This window comes from Cherax quadricarinatus, chromosome 71, assembly GCF_038502225.1.
Source record: "Cherax quadricarinatus isolate ZL_2023a chromosome 71, ASM3850222v1, whole genome shotgun sequence".
NCBI classification, from domain to species: domain Eukaryota; kingdom Metazoa; phylum Arthropoda; class Malacostraca; order Decapoda; family Parastacidae; genus Cherax; species Cherax quadricarinatus.
Genome location: NC_091362.1, coordinates 14,199,177 through 14,210,672, shown reverse-complemented (window position 1 = coordinate 14,210,672; position 11,496 = coordinate 14,199,177). Strand labels below are relative to the sequence as shown.

The 11,496-nt window shown below is 37.7% G+C and overlaps 1 protein-coding gene across 4 annotated transcripts in view; it reads left to right on the top strand.

Moving 5' to 3' along the window:
• The first annotated feature begins 1,757 nt into the window (after positions 1 to 1,757).
• dia (diaphanous related formin 1) overlaps positions 1,758 to 11,496 on the top strand; it is a 77,961-nt gene continuing 68,222 nt past the window's right edge. For 2 of the 4 annotated variants that reach the window (XM_053793418.2, XM_053793420.2), the window contains exon 1: positions 1,758 to 1,796. The gene's annotated coding sequence lies outside the window, so the exon portion shown is untranslated. Of the gene's footprint in view, positions 1,883 to 9,650 lie in introns of those variants that run through there. The other 2 variants (XM_070100048.1, XM_070100047.1) reach the window with 2 other exon arrangements.

Here is an 11,496-nt window from a genome sequence, read left to right as displayed (position 1 = left end):
AGGTGATAACAAAACGCTCACAATCACCAAAGTTGGCACAGAAGTTTACTAAGCTGGGTAATGAAGGAAAATGGAAAAGGATTTCCCTTTGCAAAAGAAAGAGAAATGAGAAAAGGTCCCAATTAGGGCTGGCAGACTTCTTGGCCAACACTGCAGGGCGGGACACTACACCCTCACCTGAGGTCAACAACCGTGCTTCCCACCAAAACCAGTAAATAAATATCCACAGAGCTGAAAAAAAAGGGGCCGATGAAAGAAGCTCCTTCTGTAAGGCGACTAACAGGCAAAATAAGATTAAAACAAGCTTCCCAGAGAGAACGGGGAGATTTGTGACTCAAGGAGCCTAGTGGAAAAAAGTCACTTTGACATTGTTGAGTTTTTCTTGGTAATATATACATATGCTGCTATGTATGATAATTTATGTAGCTATTTATATGTACCTACATCTAAATAAACCTACTTACTGATGCTCAGGCAAAATAAAGACATCCACACTCGACGAAAGCTGGCGCAAAATAAGTCACTTTCTTTGACTTTTTTGGGGGTATCCTAAATAATTTACAAGTACGTTACTAGGTATAATAATTGTATTTACGTGTTCCTCTACCTAAATACACTTAAAATGTATTGATCTTACTGTTGTTAGGGTTGTTCAGGGCAAGTAAAACTAACACCGTTTTGTGCCCTACTTTCCGGGAGTCCGGGAAAAATATATTCCCCAAATATAGGCAGAAAAAAACAGAAAAAAAAGTTCCTTTGGAAAAGAAACAGGAACATAGAATTTCCAATTTAGATCAGGTGAGCACTGGGCATAAACACTGGCAAAGTCAGTGTCTTACCGTTTAAGCAAGCACACCTGCACTCCACCAAAGACAGTCACATATCCTGGAAAAAAGTCACTTTGTCTGACTTTATTGGGGGTTACCCTAGGTAATTTACACATGTTATGTATGATGATATATACTTATGTGTGCCTGTACCTAAATGAACTTACTTATTCACGCTGCGATTCAGAGGGGTAATGCCTGCTGTATCTTGGGCACGCGTCCCATTGTAATCTGACAAACACGTAGTAATATGTACTCGAAATATATCCCTCAAACCTCGTGTACTGTATATGCCATCTTTATACCAGCAATGCATCTTTTAAATCTTTTGTGCTACATTATGTAATAAAATATACCTATTGGCAAAAAGAATGAAAAGATGGGGCTGTAGGGGAAGTGGAATATTCAAATGGCTTCAGGAAGTAGTCCAGATATTCTGCCTCGAAGCCTTTTTATCCACTTTTCCGAGACTATGGGTCCCAAAATTTGCACCAGAGGTGGACCCAAACTTACTATTCTTTTTTAAGAGCTAGGACGGCATATGCTGTATAAGCCCTTAGAGCACAGCTATAGGTACCACTGGAAACATTTGTGTATAAATCATGGTCTTCACCACACTATGTATAGTGTATGTGAAAGTCTGTTCTCTTCCTGATGTCTGAAAGAGCTGCAACAACCTGCAAGAATAAAATTATTAAGTGGAGTCATCAAAACAACACTTCAATCATGTCACTCTATGAGGAACAAATTACATAGTGGTGATTCTCTTATTTCTTACCTTAGAAAGAAGCTTAGAAACGACTTGTATAGTTTAAGTAGTAAAAAATCTATCCCTTTACTCTTATCTTAAATTAGCGAATGATATGTTGCTTTTGTTAGGAATGGAGGAAATAAAACACCACTATATGAGTGGTAATTAAGGTGCAGGTTGTTTTGGGTGTGAAAGTATCAAGATGGCGCCCAAGTCAGGTATAAAGCCCCTTGTAAAAATATTTTCGAGATGATGTCATCCCGTGCCGTTAACGCTCTCACCTTTTATGATGCCGCCTGAAATAGTCCGTAGGATGCTTTTACAAGAGAGTGTTAAATATCTATGAGTATTTTGTAGAGGGAGAGGGGTAAACATCCGTGATAATGACTGAGGGTGCAGAAGGGGCGAGGTCTGACCTATTGACATCACGACTATAAAATTATGTTTACTCTTGGTATTTAATTATCTTCTTCATAGGTTTTGTATTTAATTTGCTTGCTCTTTTGTTACAGGGCCTTGATGAGTAGATTGTTGTCACTTGATATCGTGGAGTGATAGACTGTAGTGCTAATTATGCCTTTATTATAGGTGTTGGGTTAAATTAGTATTATAGGTAGGCCTCTTTTATTTACAAAAGCAGTAATGTAAATTTATTTAGAATTTAAATTTTTAACTGCATATGGTCATTACAAATATAAATACTGTCATTAACCAGGTACTAAGTGATATAAATTGGGAAGATAGCCTAAGCAACACGGATCCAAACCTGTGTCTAGAACAAATTAACTCTGTGGCACTCGAGGTAAAGGACATGATGTAAACTAGAAACAGAAAGGCACTCCCTATACAGGCAAAGGCAAAGAATAACAGCGGCTAAAAAAATATATATATATCGGTAATATGTAGGGAGACATTGGTCAGAGAAATAGCAAGCATTGAACTAAAGCTAAAGAAATTGTACAGGAGTCAAGAAACACGGGAAGAACTAGAAGCCGTAAATGAAATTGAAAGGAACCCAAAATATTTAATTTCTTATGCCAAATCAGAGTCGAGAACAACATCCAGTATTGGTCCCCTATTTAAACGAGATGGGACCTACACAGATGACAGTAAGGAAATGAGTGAGCTACTCAAGTCCCAATATGACTCAGTTTTTAGCACATAGCAACAGAGTGCCATCTTTACCAGTGGCATCACCAACTCAAACAGAGGTTAGGTTATGCATGTTAGGTCCTGGAGTTTACCTGGAGAGAGTTTCGGGGGTCAATGCCCCCGCGGCCCGGTCTGTGACCAGGCCTCCTGGTGGATCAGTGCCTGATCAACCAGGCTGTTGCTGCTGGCTGCACGCAAACCAACGTACGAGCCACAGCCCGGCTGATCAGGAACTGACTTTAGGTGCTTGTCCAGTGCCAGCTTGAAGACTGCCAGGGGTCTGTTGGTAATCCCCCTTATGTGTGCTGGGAGGCAGTTGAACAGGTTATGTTATGGTATATGCTTTTAATATTCTGTGTGATTATTTCTTTGATTTTGGTTTTGGGACAGGCACCTAAAGTCAGTACCTGATCAGCCGGGCTGTGGTTCATACATTGGTTTACGTACGGCCAGCAGTAACAGCCTGGTTGATCAGACCCTGATCTACCACGAGGCCTGGTCTCAGACCATGCCGGAAGGGTTTTGACCCCCAAAACCCTCTCCAGGTAAACTCCAGTTTGTGTCGTTTGTGTATCTCATTTGTAGAGCACATGTCTTACAACTGAAAGGGCCCAAGTTTGGCTCTTAGTTAGGGTGAGATGTATGGGCAAGTCTCCTTATACCTTATTTCCCTTTTCACCTAGAAGGAAATAGGTACTTATGAATTAATTGGGTGCTGTGAGTTACAATTTAGGAGAAGAACCCAGTGGAAATATGCTATGCTAGTTGACTTTGGTTGTCTCTGGTTAATAACCCTCTGAGGTGAAATATATAACCCTGAGGAAGTCATCCTCCAGGACCTATGCATTATTCAGGATGCTTCTTTGTGCCACTCATAATTGCCATAAAAGGCAAAAAAAAAAAAAAATAAATAAAATAAAAGCCTGTCATTTTAGCTCACAAACTCTTGTCAGTAGAGTAATTTAAAATAAGATTGAATTTGTCCTAAAATAGGGTAAGTGATGTCACACTGTTGATTGGCCTGTGCTATAATTATAGTGAAACAACTATGTTACTTATAATTCCATTGAATGTTTGTTTCAGCAGTTGTTTGCTATAACATTTGCGTCATCTAAGTGTAAAATCAAAACATATTAACTAAAAAATGAAGATTAGTTCAATTCTTTAGGAAAAAAGATGAAATCTAATAGTCTGCAGCATTTAAAGACTACAGCATCATTTAAAGATAAAACAGAAATAGAGAACAGTGGCCAAAGAAAGGCACTAAAAGTAGGTTACTGAAAGTAAAAAAAAAAATTCAGAATGTGAGTAAAATCAAAATAAGAAAATAAAAAATAAACTTTAAAAGTAAGTGTTCCAGCACCACTGGATAAAATAAATTAACTGGTTATGTCGTAGTATTTATTCAAAGAAAATTTGCAGATATTTTCACTAATTAGTATTTTTATGTAAGAGTTTCGTTAGGTATATACATTGTTAGTGTATAGACATACAGTGAATAGGGATGTTTTAACCATCACTGATGAAACTCTCTGCTTCTTATTTAGGCATATACCTATTTGTTGATCAGATACTAGTACTTTTGGTCATACAAAATATAAATGTACAGTACTGTTAAAATGATAAGACATGAGACCTGCTACTGTATGTTATGCAAAAATTTATTGTGAATCCAATATGGACATTGTTTCTCACACTAGTACCTAATGACTATGACTAGTGCAGCATTTTAAGAATACAAGGTCATCTTTCTGTTTTTGCAAGTTTTTTTTTTTTTGTTTTTTTTTTTTCTTCAACAAGTCGGCCGTCTCCCACCGAGGCAGGGTGACCCAAAAAAAAAGAAAGAAAATCCCCAAAAAGAAAATACTTTCATCATCATTCAACACTTTCCCCACACTCGCACATTATCACTGTTTTTGCAGAGGTGCTCAGAATGCAACAGTTTAGAAGCATACACATATAAAGATACACAACATATCCCTCCAAACTGCCAATATCCCAAACCCCTCCTTTAAAGTGCAGGCATTGTACTTCCCATTTCCAGGACTCAAGTCCGACTATATGAAAATAACCGGTTTCCCTGAATTCCTTCACTAAATATTACCCTGCTCACACTCCAACAGATCGTCAGGTCCCAAGTACCATTCGTTTCCATTCACTCCTATCTAACACGCTCATGCACGCTTGCTGGAAGTCCAAGCCCCTTGCCCACAAAACCCCCTTTACCCCCTCTCTCCAACCCTTTCGAGGACGACCCCTACCCCGCCTTCCTTCCCCTATAGATTTATATGCTTTCCATGTCATTCTACTTTGATCCATTCTTTCTAAATGACCAAACCACCTCAACAACCCCTCTTCTGCCCTCTGACTAATACTTTTATTAACTCCACACCTTTTCCTAATTTCCACACTCCGAATTTTCTGCATAATATTTACATCACACATTGCCCTTAAACAGGACATCTCCACTGCCTCCAACCGTCTCCTCGCTGCTGCATTTACCACCCAAGCTTCACACCCATATAAGAGTATTGGTACTACTATACTTTCATACATTCCCTTCTTTGCCTCCATAGATAACGTTTTTTGACTCCACATATACCTCAACGCACCACTCACCTTTTTTCCCTCATCAATTCTATGATTAACCTCATCCTTCATAAATCCATCCGCCGACACGTCAACTCCCAAGTATCTGAAAACATTCACTTCTTCCATACTCCTCCTCCCCAATTTGATATCCAATTTTTCTTTATCTAAATCATTTGACACCCTCATCACCTTACTCTTTTCTATGTTCACTTTCAACTTTCTACCTTTACACACATTCCCAAACTCATCCACTAACCTTTGCAATTTTTCTTTAGAATCTCCCATAAGCATAGTATCATCAGCAAAAAGTAACTGTGTCAATTCCCATTTAGAATTTGATTCCCCAAAATTTAATCCCACCCCTCTCCCGAACACCCTAGCATTTACTTCCTTTACAACCCCATCTATAAATATATTAAACAACCATGGTGACATTACACATCCCTGTCTAAGACCTACGTTTACCGGGAAGTAGTCTCCCTCTCTTCTACACACCCTAACCTGAGCCTCACTATCCTCATAAAAACTCTTTACAGCATTTAACCCTTTGAGGGTCGACAGGCCCTCTCCAAAACTCGTTCTCAGGGTCGGCCAAATTTAAAAAAAAAAAAAAATTATTTTCTCTTATGAAAAGATAGAGAATGTTTTCCCGATCATAAAGACACCAAAAGTTTGAAATTTGATAGAAAACTTACGAAATTATGCTCTCGCAAAGTTAGCGGTCTCGGCGATGTTTACGCATCGGCGATTTTACCCACTTTGAGCCCCATTTTCGGCCAATTTCGCTGTACTAGTCGACAAAAAACATGAATATATCGCTAGAACTCCATTTTTTCTATCGAATGGGTGCAAGAAACCACCCATTTATGAAATTCAACTATCCAGTACAGTGGTCAGAATTTAGCAATTTTGCCAATTTCACACAAATTTCAAAAGATGCCAATTTCCGAATAGGGTCCAGAATAAACAAGAAAGACATTCCTGGCACTAAAATGACATTTCCTCTAGTCATTAGTCACGTCTCAAGGCCCCTCTTATATTCTTTTGCTTTCCATTTTGAATTTTTATTCTCACAAAAAATATAAGATTTACTGTTATGCAGACTACTGCATTAGTGTAAAAAATGGTATAAATATTATTGGTGCACTTGTGAAAGAATATTAGACTCACCAGTTGACGTGTATTGCACGCTTGGCACGATTTGTTTACTTTTGAAGTTTGGTAAAAATCGAACATTTCTGCTACTTTGAGCTCAATTTCAAGGCACCTTTCATTGTAAAACCAGCCAAAATCATCTCAATTTCTGTAATATGTCTTCCATTCTATAAAATGAGACCAAGAAAACTAGAATACAACAATAAATACCATACGAAAATACACTGCAAAGTCGCTGATTTATTCCAAAAAAATGGTCAAAGTTTTTTTTTTCTCATTATGCACTGTGTGCTGCAGGATTTTTTTTAGACTGTGCACACTGACCACATAGACCCATTCTTTCATATGAAGGCCTACCAGCTTTCTCCCACTAGATTTGAGGCCGCTAGAATTTATGCGTACTAGTACGTCAAAAACCCCTACGCGTAAGACGTACTAGTACGACGAAAACCCTCAAAGGGTTAATAACTTACCACCTATTCCATATACGTACTTGCAACATCTGCCACGTTGCTCCTCTATCCACTCTATCATATGCCTTTTCTAAATCCATAAATGCAATAAAAACTTCCCTACCTTTATCTAAATACTGTTCACATATATGCTTCAATGTAAACACTTGATCTACACATCCCCTACCCACTCTGAAACCTCCTTGCTCATCCGCAATCCTACATTCTGTCTTACCTCTAATTCTTTCAATTATAACCCTACCGTACACTTTTCCTGGTATACTCAGTAAACTTATTCCTCTATAATTTTTACAGTCTCTTTTGTCCCCTTTCCCTTTATATAAAGGGACTATACATGCTCTCCGCCAATCCCTAGGTACCTTCCCCTCTTTCATACATTTATTAAACAAAAGTACCAACCACTCCAACACTATATCCCCCCCTGCTTTTAACATTTCTGTCATGATCCCATCAGTTCCAGCTGCTTTACCCCCTTTCATTTTACGTAATGCCTCACGTACCTCCCCCACACTTACATTCTGCTCTTCTTCACTCCTAAAAGATGGTATACCTCCCTGACCAGTGCATGAAATTACTGCCTCTGTTTCTTCCTTAATATTTAAAATTTCTTCAAAATATTCTCGCCATCTACCTAATACCTCCATCTCCCCATCTACTAACTCCCCTACTCTGTTTTTAACTGACAAATCCATACTTTCCCTAGGCTTTCTTAACTTGTTTAACTCCAAAATTTTTTCTTATTTTCATTAAAATTTCTTGACAGTGCCTCTCCCACTCTATCATCTGCTCTCCTTTTGCACTCTCTCACCACTCTCTTTACCTTTCTTTTACTCTCCATATACTCTGCTCTTCTTATAACACTTCTGCTTTGTAAAAACCTCTCATAAGCTACCTTTTTCTCTTTTATCACACCCTTTACTTCATCATTCCACCAATCACTCCTCTTTCCTCCTGCCCCCACCCTCCTATAACCACAAACTTCTGCCCCACATTCTAATACTGCATTTTTAAAACTATTCCAACCCTCTTCAACCCCCCAACTACTCATCTTTGCACTAGCTCACCTTTCTGCCAATAGTCGCTTATATCTCACCCGAACTTCCTCCTCCCTTAGTTTATACACTTTCACCTCCCTCTTACTTGTTGTTGCCACCTTCCTCTTTTCCCATCTACCTCTTACTCTAACTGTAGCTACAACTAAATAATGATCCGATATATCAGTTGCCCCTCTATAAACATGTACATCCTGGAGCCTACCCATCAACCTTTTATCCACCAATACATAATCTAATAAACTACTTTCATTACGTGCTACATCATACCTTGTATATTTATTTATCCTCTTTTTCATAAAATATGTATTACTTATTACCAAATCTCTTTCTACACATAGCTCAATTAAAGGCTCCCCATTTACATTTACCCCTGGCACCCCAAATTTACCTACTACTCCCTCCATAACATTTTTACCCACTTTAGCATTGAAATCCCCAACCACCATTACTCTCACACTTGATTCAAAACTCCCCATGCATTCACTCACCACTTCCCAAAATCTCTCTCTCTCCTCTACACTTCTCTCTTCTCCAGGTGCATACATGCTTATTATAACCCACTTTTCACATCCAATCTTTATTTTACTCCACATAATCCTTGAATTAATACATTTATAGTCCCTCTTTTCCTGCCATAGCTTATCCTTCAACATTATTGCTACTCCTTCTTTAGCTCTAACTCTATTTGAAACCCCTGACCTAATCCCATTTATTCCTCTCCACTGAAACTCTCCCACCCCCTTCAGCTTTGTTTCACTTAAAGCCAGGACATCCAGCTTCTTCTCATTCATAACATCCACAATCATCTCTTTCTTATCATCTGCACAACATCCACGCACATTCATTGTGCAAGTTCATTGTGTAATTACTGACCCTGACATGGTTAAACAACCCATTTTATTCTTTTATCAGTGTTCTTTATATAAAAATTTGTTTTGCTACATACAGTGAATTATGTAAAATTATGTTCACTCTCCCTGTTACAATGTTGATATTGGTTCATAATGAGCTTACTTGATAAGCAGGAATCAAAATATATCCCTGGATATTTCACTGAAGTTTATAAAACTTTCTCATTACAGTGAAATAATTTATCTTTAGTTTTTTATCCAAATATTAGTCATTCAGTTTTTCCTGAGATGCAAAGACAATTTATTGTCCATTAGCCACTGTTTACATGACTCCAGTTCAAATCAGTATGCATGTGAAATTTCAAAATCAATCATGTTTTTGTGGTCACTAGTCTACATAATACAGTGAAAATTAGCCATTAATTGAGAAAAAAAAAACTTTGGCATCTAGAGGGCTTTAGCACTTTTCTTAGTTACCCCATCCTTTCCTTTTCTATAGCTGTGCCACTGGTCCAGATGGTAACTGTAAGTAGTTTTGATACACAAAATTCCTTGGATTCAACCTGATTGTATTCTGTTCTCAGTTCCCCAATTGCTGTTTATCTCCTATAGGTTTAATGCTTCTTCATATATAATAATAATAATAATAATAATAATAATAATAATAATAATAATAATAATAATAATAATAATAATAATAATAATAATAATAATAACAGTGAGAATGAGTAGAAATAAAATATATGTAAATGATATCTGAAGGATGCTTCTGGGGATCAATGCCTCTGTGGCCCAGTCCCAGACCATGCCTCCTGGTGGATTAAGGCCTAATCATCCAGGCTATTATGCTGGCCACATGTAGTCCAATGTACAAGCCACAACCTGGCTGATTAGTAACTGACTTAAGGAACTTGTCAGGTTCTCTCTTGAGGACAGCAAAGAGTCAGTTGGTATATGGAAAAAAAAGATAAGAGGTTAAAATGAGAATGTGGAGAAGGTAATGTTATATACTGTATCTTGGGGCAGATATATCAGCCAAACATTGATGAATCTGGGTCCATGACAGACAAGGTAAATCATAATAGATGAGGGAAAGAAAAACTTGCAGGAATGCTCTGAGGAGTCTCAGGAAATGGATGGCAATAGATTCCAAAATGGGAATGTGTCAGAATAGAGTGGAGCTGGTGCTTTTTTTTCCCCCCTGGAGTGAGGCGTTGTTTTTAAATGTAGCAAGAATTAAGCTGGAGGCAGTGGAAATATTTTGTTTAATGGTATGATGTGTGAATGTGAATATTCAGAAAATTAAATGAGTAACAATATTCACACAGGGGGTAAGATTAATAAATTTGGAGACATTGTGGTAGTATGAAAGATGTAATTCCAGTGGTGAAAGAGGGTTTGTTGAGTTAGTTGATGTAGAAAGAATGTAGCAAGAGAGGTTGATGAAAAGTTTGTATAAATTTGGGATGGATGGGAGGAGGTGAAGGGGGTATACAAGGAAGGGCTCAAAAAATTGTGAGAGAGAGAGAGTTGGAGGTACAAGGTGAAACTCCAGTATGAATGTGTAAAGCCTAGAGCAAATGGTGTGAGTGGTATGTGGAAATTGTAATCCTGTGAGTAGGACTTCCTTCTTCATCTTTTTTTTTTTAATTACAGAAGGAGTATCCATCTCCTTACTCTAGTATATACTGTATTCCCTAAAAGGCACTTTAAGAATATCCTGGAAAATTTCTTATCCATGGCTTCAAGCACCAAAATCAGATGGCCCTATCAGTATCTTCTGTCAACCCCCATCCCCCTCTCATCCCTTGCCTAGCCAATCTCTTTCACATCCCCTCCCTCACATACATGCACACCTGTTGAATCATATGCTCGCAGGTGTTCTGCTGCACCTGTGGCATTTGTTGTTCAAGTTGCCATTGCAATGAGAGTTCAGTTTCAATAACATTTCTCCTGGAATTTTTTGTATTAGTATAAACTAAAATATTTTGATGTCTTTGCTATGCATTATTCTTTTTAAATATGATGAGCAATGTATTCAACAATTTCTTAATGAATGTGTTCAGAATTTTCTTATTTAAGCTTATGCAGAGTTTTATTCTATAATCAAGGTTGTTTTCTTAACACATTTAAGGTGCATTGAATAAGGAAACAGTATACATATAAATCTTTATCTGCTTCATATGAGACACTGGCCAGTGATGTAATCATTGACAGTGTCCACACTTGCTGGTGACTTGTGGCAACCATTTCCTAAGCAGGTCTTGCCAGTACGATCACCAAGAAGTAGCCACTAGCTGACCCACAGTGTTTTAATGCTTGTGTGCTTATTGAGTGTCATGGAAAACATTAATTTGGAGTTTCTTCTTTCTATATACGTATCTAAAGTGCACAAGCAGCTTATATTACATTGAGAATTTCACTAAGTTATATGTTTTTGATGAATAATCTTATGCACTTTCTTTATATGTGGTTGATGTGCATGTTGTAAATAGTGTTGTACATGCTTAAAGTACTGTCATCTAGTGTTAAAATAATTTTTTTTAGAATGTAAGTGAAATAACAGACATAAGAAAAGTTTTGCCTTGAGGTGTATGAATGGAGTTTGTTGGGAATTACCACTGAGGTCGTATCCAAGAG